Raw genomic sequence first — 13,728 nt, 5'->3', positions numbered from 1 at the left:
GTCAGACAACTTTTCAGAAAGAGAACCGGGTAATCTTTGCTGGTACTGAATACAGATGATACTAATTGATAACTATTGCTTATACTCAGTTCTGGATCACAGCTCCAAGGTGGAGGGGAGGTCACAAGGGAGCAGAAGCATTGGTTCCCAGAACTGAAGTCAATCCAAACTATGTCTAGGGACAGATTAGGTACAAGATAGATACGGATCTCAGCCTCTGTAGTTAGAAAAATAGTAATGAAATGTTCATGCCCTCACAGAGATTATATTCAACTGAGAGAAACAAATTATATATGTAGAAAGACAAATTATATACAATGTAAATACATGGTAATTTTTATGGGGAATGGAAGAGGAGAGGAATAAGGAAAAGCCTCATGAGGGAGGTGGCACTTAAGCTGAGCTTTGAAGAAAGATAGGAATTCTATGTAGAAGATGTAAAAAGGAAGGCTATTCCAGGACGTAAGCAGATTGGGCAGTCAATGCAAAGTGAGTATCGCGACCAGACAAGGGATTTTGGAATTCAGGTTTAGTACTGGAGAAGAGAAAGACTTGGGGCAATGAGACCAATTAGGAGATTATTTCAAAACTCCAGGAAAGAAGTGAGGAGAGTCTGAACTGGGGTGGTGGCTTTTTGAGCAGAAGAAAGGAGTTGGGTGTGAGAAATGTTGTGGAGGTAAAATTGCCAAGAGTTGGCAATTGACTAGCTATCTGCAGTGAACTAGTGAGTGAGTAATTGAGTAGATGTAAAGGTTGCTAATCTGGGTGACTGAGTCCAAAATTATATATGTAATAAAGATGATGGCGACCTTGTCAGAATGAAAAAGGTCAGAAGGAGTAAATTTGGAAAGAAATAGAATAAATTCTGCCTTGAACATTTTGAGCTTGCTATGTATGTGTAATACCCAGTTGGAAATATCAATTAGGCAGGTGGTAATGTTGATATGGGGATTTACTGGTGCTGTCTTGAAATTGAGAATTAAATTTAATTTCCTATCATTATATAATGGCCTTTTTGGGTCAAAACCATTTCTGATCTGAAAAATTATTAAATGCTTTTTATAAGCAAGTCATTGTGCTAAGGATTAGGGATACAAAGATAAAGCTCCCCAAAAGAGTTTTTGTCCTTAAGGAGAATACATTCTAATAGAAATAATATTTGCATTACCTGATTTATAGAATTTTGTGAAGATCAACTACAAAAGTGCTCTGTAAATCACTTAAGCAACATTTACATTAAAAAAGCCTTTCCTCAATGAGGATCACCTGTATAATTTTTAACATTTTTATTCTATTGATAATTATATTAAAGCCCCCAAATAGCAAGAATATATCCAATAGGATAGATTGGATTCTGTTACCCTAAGCCTAGACAAGAAGGTCTTCATCTATTGTTATTAGTGTCTTCTGTATTGCTTGACAGAACTAGACCATAGAGTCTTTCTCCTTTAAGTCAATGAGTGAATTCAATTTTTTTCAATTAATGGCCCTGCTTTTGATTACTTTTCCTTTGCCCTTCCCAACTATGCCCTTCCCTTAGACCCCATCTCAGTGTCCTTGGCCTACCCCTTTCTTAAGTCAGGAGTAAGGTGGGCACATCTCTGCTTGCGTCAATTAAGAAAGGTTTATTGTTGTGTCATTTTTTAATTTTGTCCAACTCTTTGTGACCCCATTTAGGGTTTTCTTGACAAAGATACTGGAATGATTTGCCATTTCCTTCTCTAGCTCATTTACAGAAACTGAGACAAACAGGATTAACTCAGGATCACATAACTAGTCAGTGTGGGAGACTAAATTTGAATTCAGGAAAATCTGTCTTCCTGACTTCAGCCCCACTACTCCAAAATATCACTATGTATTAGTAGCAGTAATGGAAAGTAAATTTAATTCTCAGTTTCAGGGTAGCATCAATAAACCTCATATTAACACCCCACTTGCCTATTCAATATTTCAAACTGGATGCCACATATATACTTCAAACCAACACATCTGACAACTACTATATGACTAATAGGCTTTCTAAAAAATAGAACTAATAAAATGTATACTCACTTCACAAGGATGCTACCAAGACAGTACTTTTATACTTTTTTGTACTTTTTGTACTTTTATAACTGTGATTTATTTTGTTGTTATTGGCTGATTGTAGCCTTGCCAAAGGGCAGCTGGGTAGTAGTTCTTCATCTACAAAATGAGCTAGAAAAGGAAATGGCAAACGATTCCAGTATCTCTGGCAAAAAAATCCCAAATGGGGTCATGGATAGTTGGACACGATTGAAAAATGACTTTATAACCAAAACAAATTGTCAAAAGGGGCACTGAGATGATGCAGTATATGGAGTAATGTGTTTGGAATCAGGAAGACTTTTTTCTTGAGTTCAGGTCTGACCTCAAACACTTACTAGCTGTGTGATCCTGGACAAGTTACTTAACCCTGTTTGCCTCACTTTCCTGATCTATAAAGTGAATTAGAGAAGAAAATGGCAACCTACTCCAATATCTTTGCAAGAAAATCCAAATGGGGTCACAAAAATTGGCCATAATTGAAAAATGACTAAGCAATAACAACTTGTCAAAATCTAGATTTGAACTCAGATATTATGACTTCAAGTCCAGCTTTTTTCCATTGTGAAATGCTAAATATAAACCAGGGCTCATAAAATTGGAGCAGCATGGTAGGGTGGAAAGAACATGGGATTTAGAACCAGTTCACTTGAATTTAAATCCTGACTCTGCCATTTACTACTTTTGTGCGACTTTGGACAATCACTTAATCTCTCCTAGCCTCATCTTCCTAATCTATAGGCACAGGACAAAGTATTCTCAAAGGTTCCTTTCAGCTCTTAAATTTATGCTTCTTTGAATCCTGGATTACCTTGATGCTTAGCAATTTCATTTAGAAATATAGTGGTTTTCTACACACCTGTCAGATTGGCTAAGATGACAGGAAAAAATAATGATGAATGTTGGAGGGGATGCAGGAAAACTGGGACACTGATGCATTGTTGGTGGAGTTGTGAATGAATCCAACCATTCTGGAGAGCAATCTGGAATTATGCCCAAAAAAGTTATCAAACTGTGTATATCCTTTGATCCAGCAGTGTTTCTACTGGGCTTATATCCCAAAGAAATACTAAAGAAGGGAAAGGGACCTGTATGTGCCAAAATGTTTGTGGCAGCCCTGTTTGTAGTGGCTAGAAACTGGAAAATGAATGGATGCCCATCAATTGGAGAATGGTTGGGTAAATTGTGGTATATGAATGTTATGGAATACTTTGTTCTGTAAGAAATGACCAGCAGGATGAATACAGAGAGGACTGGCGAGACTTACATGAACTGATGGTAAGTGAAATGAGCAGAACCAGGAGATCATTATATACTTCGACAACGATATTGTATGAGGATATTCTGATGGAAATGGATTTCTTTGACAAAGAGACCTAACTGAGTTTCAATTGATAAATGATGGACAGAAGCAGCTACACCTAAAGAAAGAACACTGGGAAACAAATTTGAACTATCTGCATTTTTGTTTTTCTTCCCGGGTTATTTATACCTTCTGAATCCAATTCTCCCTGTGCAACAAGAGAATTGTTCAGTTCTGCAAACATATATTGTATCTAGGATATACTGCAACATATCTAACATATATAGGACTGCTTGCCATCTAGGGGAGAGGGTGGAGGGAGGGAGGGGAAAAATCGGAACAGAAATGAGTGCAAGGGATAATGTTGTAAAAAAAAATTACCCTGGCATGGATTCTGTCAATATAAAATTATTATTAAATAAAATAAAATAAAATATTAAAAAAAGTGACAATATTAATGATAAAAAAAGAAATATAGTGGTTTTTGCATCATTTTAACTGAAATTCCAAAACTATACTCTAGTTTCTTCTACATATGAGAGGCAGTGTGGTCTAGTGGACAGAATTCTGAGGTTGTCATCAGAGAATCTGGATTTTAATTATGACTATGGTACTTAACCTCATATAACTTTGAAGAAGTTATTCTACTTCTTTGGGTCTGAGTTTCCTTGTCTGCAAAATGATAAAAGTGCTCTAGATCAGAACATCTTTCCCTTTTTTTGTATCATGGACCCTTTGACAATCTGATGAAACCTATGAATTCCTCAGAATATTTTTAATAATTAAAGGAAATGCTAAATTTCAGTTATAGGGTGAAAACAAATATGTAATTTTTCCATCAAATTCATAGACCTGCTGAAATCCAAAGATGGATCTAATATATGCCATGTCTTTAAGAATCCCTGGTCTAGCTATTTGTTGTTTTTGTTCAGATATTTTTCAATTTTACCTGATTGCTCATGACCCCATTTTACAGATGAGGAAACTGAGGCAAATGGGTTGAGTGACTTACTTGAACTCAAGAAGATGAATCTTCTTGACTTCAGGCCCAGCACTCCATCCATTCCGCCGTCTAACTCTAGCTATTTCATCCTCTAAAGCCTATGTTCTAATATAAATTTATAAAGTAGATTTGCATTTTTATTACTATAATGTGTTCCTGTTGGAATTATTTTTCCTGAGCTCCCAGAAATGATTCACAAAACTAGATCCTGGCAAAACAGTTTCTGATGATCCTGACACAGAGGACAGTTACCCCTTCCTCCTTCCTACCCGAGTCCTTGAGTTCTCAGTGAACATTTCTTTGTACTAGGACATGTCATTTAATAAGGTATATTTGTTGTGGGACATCTAGATAGCACAATGAACAGTGTCTGGAGTCAGGAGGACCTGAATTCAAATGTGACCTTAGAATCTTGATATTTATTAATTCTGTCACCCTGGGTAAGTCGCTTAACTCCAATTGCATTATCAAAAAAAAAAAAAAAAAAAAAGCTACATATATTGGGGAGGGAGAATCTTCTTTTCCCTGCCTTTTTCTTTCTTTTAACTTTGTCACTTGAACCTCCAGAGACTGACAAGAATACCTGCCAGTAAAAAGATCACTGGTAGGAATATTTGCTAATAAAAAGACCATGGAAGGCATGATCAGTGCCACTAGAAACTGAGGCCCCATGAAGGGAGCTTCTGAGCTTGGGACAATAACAGTAACCATAGCGGAAGATGGTACAGCTGAGAGGAGGAAAGATCCAGACTTGCTGAGACTTGTAGCTGTTGAGAATCTTTTTGTTCATGTAACTCAAAAAGAAAGGAGAGTTTCTGGTCTAAAAGAGCTGGCCAAATCACTATTCTTTTAAATAACCTATTGACTTGTTAGTAAAATAATTAAATTGCTACCCCCCAAAAAAGAAAGAAAAAGAAAGAAAGCCACTAATCTACACACAAGGATCCTTATTGGTCACATATGGAATTAGTTCTGAAATGTAATATTATCTATGTTTTATTCATACCCTTTGATCCAGCAGTGTCACTATTGAGTCTATATCCCAAAGAGGTCTTAAAAGAGGGGAAAGGACCCACATGAGCAAAAATGTAGTAGTAAACTTTTTTTTAGTAGTTTAGTAGTTTGTAGTTATTTTTATAATGGCAAGGAACTGAAAATTGAGTGGATAGCCATCAATTGAGGAATAATTGAATAAGTTCTGGTATGTGAATATAATGGAATATTATTATTCTATAAGAAATGATGAGCATGCTGATTTCAAAAAGCCTAAAAAGACTTTCATGAACTGATGCCAAGTAAAATGAGCAGAACCAGGAAGATATTGTATACAATAACAACATTATATGATGATGAACTACAGTGGACTTAGCTCTTCTGAGCAGTGCAGTAATCCAAGACAATTCCAATTGGATGTGGATGGCATTTTCCATCCCAAGTCTGAGAGAGAACTCTAAAGACTGAATGTGGATCAAAGCATAGTAATTTTGCTTTGTTTGTGTTTTCTTTTTTTTTCAAAACTTTTTATTTCATGTATTTTTTTCTCTTTTGATCTGATTTTTCTTCCACATCATGACAAATACAGAAATATGTTCAAGAGGATTGTACATATATAACCTATTACAGATTGCTTGCTGTCTTGAGGCAGGAGGAGATAAGTGAAAGAGAGAAAAAAAAATTGGAACACAAAATTTCCAAAAATGAATGTTGAAAGCTATCTTTATATGTATTTGGAAAAATAAAATACTATTTTTAGAAAGCTTTTTATTTTCAAAACATATGCATAGATGCATAGTTTTCAACATTCACTCTTGCAAAAACATTGTGTTCCAATTTTTTTTCTCCTTCCCTTCCTCTCCCTCCTCCCCTGAATAGCAACTAAACCAATATTTGTTAAACATGTGCAATTTTTCTACACATATTTCCACAATTATGCTGCATAAGAAAAATCGAATTAAAAAAGGAAAAAATAGAAAGAAAACAAAATGCAAGCAAATAACAAAAAAAGTGAAAATATTATGTTGTGTTATATATATCAGTATCCATGGTCCTCTCTCTGGGTGCAGATGGCTTTCTCTATCACAAGACCATTGGAATTGACCTGAAGCACCTTGCTGTTGAAAAGAAGTATGTCTTTTATTAATTAATCATCCTATAATCTTCTTGCTTTATACAATGTTCTCTTGATTCTACTCACTTCAGTTAGCATCAGTTCATGTAAGTCTCTCCAGACTTTTCTGAAATAATTCTGTTGATCATTTCTAATAGAAGAATAATATTCAATAACATTCATATATCATAACTTATTCTACCATTATCCAATTGATAGGCATCTACTCAGTTTCTAATTTCTTGCAACTACAAAAAGAGTTGCTTCAAACATTTTTGCACATGTGGGACCTTTTTTATGATCTCTTTGGGTTACAGGCCCAGTAGACACTGCTGGACCAAAGGTATACACAGTTTGATAGCCCTCTGAGCATAGTTCCATAGTGCTCTCCAGAATGATTAGATCAGTTCACAACTCCACCAACAATGTATTGGTTTCCCACTTTTCCCCATATCCCCTCCAACATTCATCTTATCTTTTCCTGTCATCTTAGCCAATCTGAGGGGTGTGTAGAGAGGTGTGTAGTGGTACCTAAGAGTTGTCTTAATTTGCATTTCTCTGATGAATAGTGATTTAGAGCAAAATAGAAAACTATTAATAAAAATTTTTGTTTTAAGTTATCAAACTGTGCATATCCTTTGACCCAGCAGTGTTTCTACTGGGCTTATATCCCAAAGAAATCTTAAAGAAGGGAAAGGGACCTGTATGTGCAAGAATGTTTGTGGCAGCCCTGTTTGTAGTGGCCAGAAACTGGAAACTGAGTGGATGCCCATCAGTTAGAGAATGGCTGAATAAATTGTGGTATGAATACCATTTTCATTTTCTTCCTAATATGGAATATTATTGTTCAGTAAGAAATGACCAGCAGGATGATTTCAGAGAGGCTTGGAGAGACTTACATGAACTGATGCTGAGTGAAACGAGAAGGACCAGGAGATCATTATATACTTCAACAGCAATACTATATGATAATCAATTCTGATGGACCTGGCCATCTTCAACAATGAGATGAACCAAATCAGTTCCAATGGAGCAGTAATGAACTGAACCAGCTACACACAGCAAAAGAACTCTGGGAGATGACTAAGAACCATTACATTGAATTCCCAGTCCCTATATTTTTGTCCGCCTGCATTTTTGATTTCCTTCACAGGCTAATTGTACACTATTTCAGAGTCCGATTCTTTTTGTACAGCAAAATAACACTTTGGATATGTATACTTATTTTGTATTTAATTTATACTTTAACATATTTAACATGCCATCCGGGGAGGGGGTTGGGAGAAGGAGGGGAAAAATTGGAACAAAAGGTTTGGCAATTGTCAATGCTGTAAAATTACCCATGCATATAATTTGTAAATAAAAAGCTATTAAATTTTTTTTGTTTTATTATGTTTTAATTATTTTATTAAATATAATTAAAATTAATTCTAAAATTACATTTTAATCTAATTATGAATGCATTTGGAAGTGTTGCATATGCCAGTGTTTTATACTTCTGGGGCATGTGATTTCCATTTTAGTCCATGAATGTGTAAGAATCTAAACTCCTAAATGTTTTCCTTTCTTTCTCTTTTTTAAAATCTGTGACTGAGATAAAAGACAAATCCTTCTCTCCCATTATGTTCAAAAATTTTTATTAATCTTTTCTTTTCATATTATCTATATTTCCCACTGTATTCCTAACCATTCAACCTATCATAGAATCGTCTTTTATAATAAAATATTAAAAAAAAGTTTTACAAAATGAAGTATCAGAAAAGTCTGACCTATTTGTAGTATTCTGTAGCCTTGGTCTCCCACTTCTGTAAAAGAGGGGATAAAGAAGCATGATGTGTCATTTCATAAGTCTTCTTTGGGGCCAAGATTAATATAATTTTGCAGTAATCAGTTAAGATTTTTGTTTTTTTTTTCTATTTATATTGTTGTGGTTTTTATGTATGTTATTTTCTGGTTCTGTTTAATTTACTTTGCATCAATTCATATAAATCTTTCTGATTTTCTATATTCATTCTATATCATTTCTTATAGCATAGTAATATTCCATTACATTCATGCACCACAATTTATTTAGCAACTAATAAGCATCTACTTTGTTTATAATTTTGTTAACACAAAAAGTGCTTTTACAAATATTTTGGTATGTACAGAGGCATTTTTTTTTTTTTTTTGTTCTCAGTCAGTGAGGTGGGGAGGAAGAGAACTGGACTATCTTAATTAATTACAGGAGCAGTCTGTAGATTAGGGTCCCCTTAGTCTGCTAATATTCTGGAATTCTTCCTCATATCCTATAGGGAACTGGCAGACACTGATTCAGTCCAGCTAGGGAAGGAAAGAATGAAATCCAAGAAAGGAACTGAGTCAAAGGGTACCAAAGGATTAGTACTGTCCTTCTAGAAAGTTGGGATAGGGTCTAAGTAGATTTATATTGATAAATATCTATCTCCCAACATGGAAATAGACTGAGGCAACTTAGCAGTTCAAATTGTGTCATGAACATACTATCAAAGGGGGAGGAGTCAGAAAGTGAGCATCAGCTAAATGTAGAGAAGGGAAAAAACTGAAATTCTAAATTCTAAATTCAAGAGGAAGAAAATGAAAATTGAAACATCATGCATAAGCACATTAATCAATAGAGAAGATACTAAAACTAGAAGGGAAGATATATTCAAAGAAAGTACAAAGCTCTTAACAAATCTTGCAAGGTAAAAGAAAGTAAACAAATGCTTCATGAAACACAGAATCCTATAGAAATCCAGAAGAACAACAAGAAATTCCAGATTGGTTCCAAAGAGAAATGAAGTCTGTATGCAAAGAAGTTACAATGAAATAGATGTCAGAATTTAAAGCTTTCAAAGCAGAAATGATTGAAGATTTAAAAAAAAAATCCCAGTACCAAAAATCTTCAACGAAGTGAGTGATAATAGTTTTAAAATACAGCAATACTTAATTAGAAGAAAATCTAGAGACATAAGACAAAAGGTAATAGCAGTGAAAAAACGTAAATTTAAAGAAGCCAAAATCATTAATTTTGAAGACAGGATAGTAGTATGTTCAACTTAAGAATCATTAGTAGCATTAGAGGAACATAGAATAGTTTATCTCTCAGACTTGTGGAGGAGAAAGAAATTTGTGACCAAAGATGAACTAGAGACCATTACTGATCACAAAATAGAAAATTTTGATTACATCAAATTAAAAAGCCTTTGTACAAACAAAACTAATGCAAACAAGATTAGAAGGGAAGCAACAAACTGGGAAAACATCTTCACAGTTAAAGGTTCTGATAAAGGCCTCATTTCTAAAATATATAGAGAACTGACTCAAATTTATAAGAAATCAAGCCATTCTCCAATTGATAAATGGTCAAAGGATATGAACAGACAATTTTCAGAGGATGAAATTGAAACTATTACCACTCATATGAAAGAGTGTTCCAAATCATTATTGATCAGAGAAATGCAAATTAAGACAACTCTGAGATACCACTATACACCTGTCAGATTGGCTAAGATGACAGGAAAAAATAATGATGAATGTTGGAGGGGATGCGGGAAAACTGGGACACTAATGCATTGTTGGTGGAGTTGTGAACAAATCCAACCATTCTGGAGAACAATCTGGAATTATGCCCAAAAAGTTATCAAATTGTGCATACCCTTTGATCCAGCAGTGTTTCTATTGGGCTTATATCCCAAAGAAATACTAAAGAAGGGAAAGGGACCTGTATGTGCCAAAATGTTTGTAGCAACCCTGTTTGTAGTGGCTAGAAACTGGAAAATGAATGGATGCCCATCAATTGGAGAATGGCTGGGTAAATTGTGGTATATGAATGTTATGGAATATTATTGTTCTGTAAGAAATGACCAGCAGGATGAATACAGAGAGGACTGTCGAGACTTACATGAACTGATGGTAAGTGAAATGAGCAGAACCAGGAGATCATTATACACTTCGACAACGATATTGTATGAGGACATATTTTGATGGAAGTGGATCTCTTTGACAAAGAGACCTAACTAAGTTTCAATTGATAAATGACGGACAAAAGCAGCTACACCCAAAGAACGAACACTGGGAAACGAATGTGAACTATCTGCATTTTTGTTTTTCTTCCCGGGTTATTTATACCTTCTGAATCCAATTCTCCCCATGCAACAAGAGAACTGTTCGGTTCTGCAAACATATATTGTATCTAGGATATACTGCAACATATCCAACATATAAAGGACTGCTTGCCATCTAGGGGAGGGGGTGGAGGGAGGGAGGGGAAAAAAAAATCGGAAAAGAAACGAGTGCAAGGGATAATGTTGTCAATATAAAGTAATCATTAAATAAAAATTTAAAAAAAAAAAAAAAAAAAAAAAAGAATCATTAGTAGCAGCTAGATGGCCCAGGGGATAAAGTACCTGGGAGTCAAGAGGACCTGAGTTCAAATATGATCTCAGACACTTACACTTTCTAGTTGTGTGACCCCAATCAAGTCACTTAATCCTAATCGTTGCCTGTCTTTCCCCCCCCCCCCCACACACAAGGATCTTTAGTTTCTCTAAAGAAATTGGAAATTGAACATTAGGATACCCTAATAGAGAAGAAGACCTGATCTCAGACATGTGATGTCTATTAACTCTCAAAAAAAAAAAGTTTTATTTACTAATTGAATACAAGAATACAAATCAATTTTTAAAAATCCATAGATAACCTCCAGAAAAAAAAAAGGAACCTATGCCTCAGTGATTAAATTGGTTAAATTTAACAACTCCAACCCATTAAGAAAGGTTCTCCATGCCACATTTTAGGAAGAACATTGATGAGCTAGAATGTGAATAGTGGTAGGTGACCAGGATAGTGGGAATTTTAAAGAATGAGATAAAGATTAATTTAGGAATATGATGTTTAGTTTGGAGAAGAAAGATTTTGGGGGCATGATAACTGTCTTCAATTATTTGAAAGGCTGGCATGTAGATTTGTTCTGTTGATTCCCAGTAGGGGGTTTAGAGTGAAAAGAAGGCTTAGACTTAATGTTAGGAATTTTATTTTAATAACTTAATTTATTTGTCTATTCTACTTTGGAGTAAATCATGTGTGACAAAAAAGTTCCAAGATATTGTTTCTGGTTAATTTATAATTGTATTAATTATGCTAGAGGATAATTAATAAAAGGGATCAGTAGCACTCTCAAATGCCAATAGAACCCATTCATCACTTATATATGCTTGGAAGAATGGGTGTTCCTGATGATGGAAATGAGCTTTAATTGATTAATAACTCATAATAGAAATGAATATTATAATGAGAAGTGGACCTATTGTGACTTTTATCATATTCCTCTTAGAAAAAAAAAAAATATCACCTGAACCTAGACAACCACCAGCCTCAGGCAATCTATACAAAGGATCTAACTCCTAATTCTGTAAGCCTTTGAAAGAAAGATCTTCAAATATTTAAGAAAAAGAAATTCAAATAATACAAGAGAACTCTTTGCGTAGAAGAGACTACAGAAACAAATGGAATAATATGTAATGAAAAGCACAGGACATACCTACCTAAACTAAATCATTAAGGAAAAAAGATTGATATTCAACAAAAGAGACTTCTGAGGCATTTTTTTAAGGGGGGAATAACCATCCTGAGTGCCTGAACAAAATATTTAATTGGAGCACAATCCCCCATCCCCAGCAAAAGCAATAGAAGTACAAGAAGGTTAAACAAGTATCACAGCAAGAGTAATATTTAAATAAATCATTCAGTACTTAAAAACAGTTTTTAAAGAAAAAGATGAGTTTTTTTTAAAGTTTTTTTAAGTACATGATGGGGGGGAAAAAATCAATCCCCTATTACTTTTCCATGCTTTATATGTGATTGGTACTTCTCCTGGTTACACCCAAAGTCCTAGGAAAGCAATAAAACAAGAACTAAAAGATGGTTGGTAACCAAAGTCTTCTAAACAAATTGTTTAATCTCATTTTCATTTCATTTTTTCCCTTTGTAAAATAAATTCTTGTGATTACAGCATGCTTAAATATCTGTTCATATGTATGAATACAAAGAAAAGTAGAATGAGACTGTAACCTAATGTAACCTAGTTATAAGCAGCATATTTCATATTTTATTAGTTTAAGCAATGTTCAATTTTATATCTTAAATTTGTCACCATGTAAATATAGTATTCAAAAAGCATTGCTGTGGGGATTCTTCTTGTCCTTTATTCTTGAAGAGGACAAAAATAACGTCATTATGAAGAATCAAGTTAGTGTGTCTGTGGCTGATTAGATCAATACAAGTTCGGAATGCTTTGCCTCAGGTTGGACACAAATAGTTCTTATAAACAGATGGGGTAGATTCTCTAACTTTGCACATGTTTTTCTTCTGAGCTAATTCAATTCTGCTTTGCTCATAAAGCACAGCATCTTCTCCGATGAGGGCAAACCATGCTGGGTGGTCCTGTGCCAGTGTCTCCCATGTCATACAATCAATTCTAAAGTTCTTGAGAGACTTTGAGAGTGTCCTTGTATCACTTTTTCTGATTATCTTGTGAGCACGTGTGTGAGTTCTCCATAAAATAGTCTTTTTGGTAAGTATTTACTTGGCATTTCAATAAGACAATTTCTTGGCATGGTGCTGATAGACTGTCCAAGTTTCATAGACATACAATACTGACAATAAGATCAGCATAATGGCTCCATAGACCTTCAGATTGGCAGCAAGTCTAATATCACTCCTCTCCTACACTTTCCTTCAAACTTCTCCATTTGTTGTAAGGGACAATTCCACATATAGATGGTGTGATGCTGGCTGATGGAGAACCTGTGTTTTTTTGGCGTTGTTAGGTCAAAATTAGCACAAGCAGCAGAAAATTGATCCATATTTTGTTGCATCTCAACTTCAGAGGCTTCAGTGAACGCTCAATAATCTACAAACAAATAAAAAACAAAAAAATCATGACTCAATACTCCCTCCACTTTAGTTTTGACTTGTAACCTTTTCAAATTGAAGAATTTACATCACTGCGGTAATTGAATTTGATTTCATGTTTGTCTTCATTTAAGGCATTTAAAACATCATGTTTAAAAGCATGGGAGCAAGCACATAGTCTTGTTTCACTCCACTGGTGAATAGGAAAGCTTGAGAGCATTTTCCATCTTCCAGAATCCAGGCAACCATGCCATCATGAAACAGACATACTACACTGATGAACTTTTTTGAGCAACAAAATTTTCACAAAACTTTCCATAAGTCCTTGTGACTGAC

This window comes from Antechinus flavipes, chromosome 2 (assembly GCF_016432865.1).
Source record: "Antechinus flavipes isolate AdamAnt ecotype Samford, QLD, Australia chromosome 2, AdamAnt_v2, whole genome shotgun sequence".
NCBI classification, from domain to species: domain Eukaryota; kingdom Metazoa; phylum Chordata; class Mammalia; order Dasyuromorphia; family Dasyuridae; genus Antechinus; species Antechinus flavipes.
The sequence above is the reverse complement of the archived record's forward strand: the minus strand, read 5'-3'. Positions refer to the sequence as shown.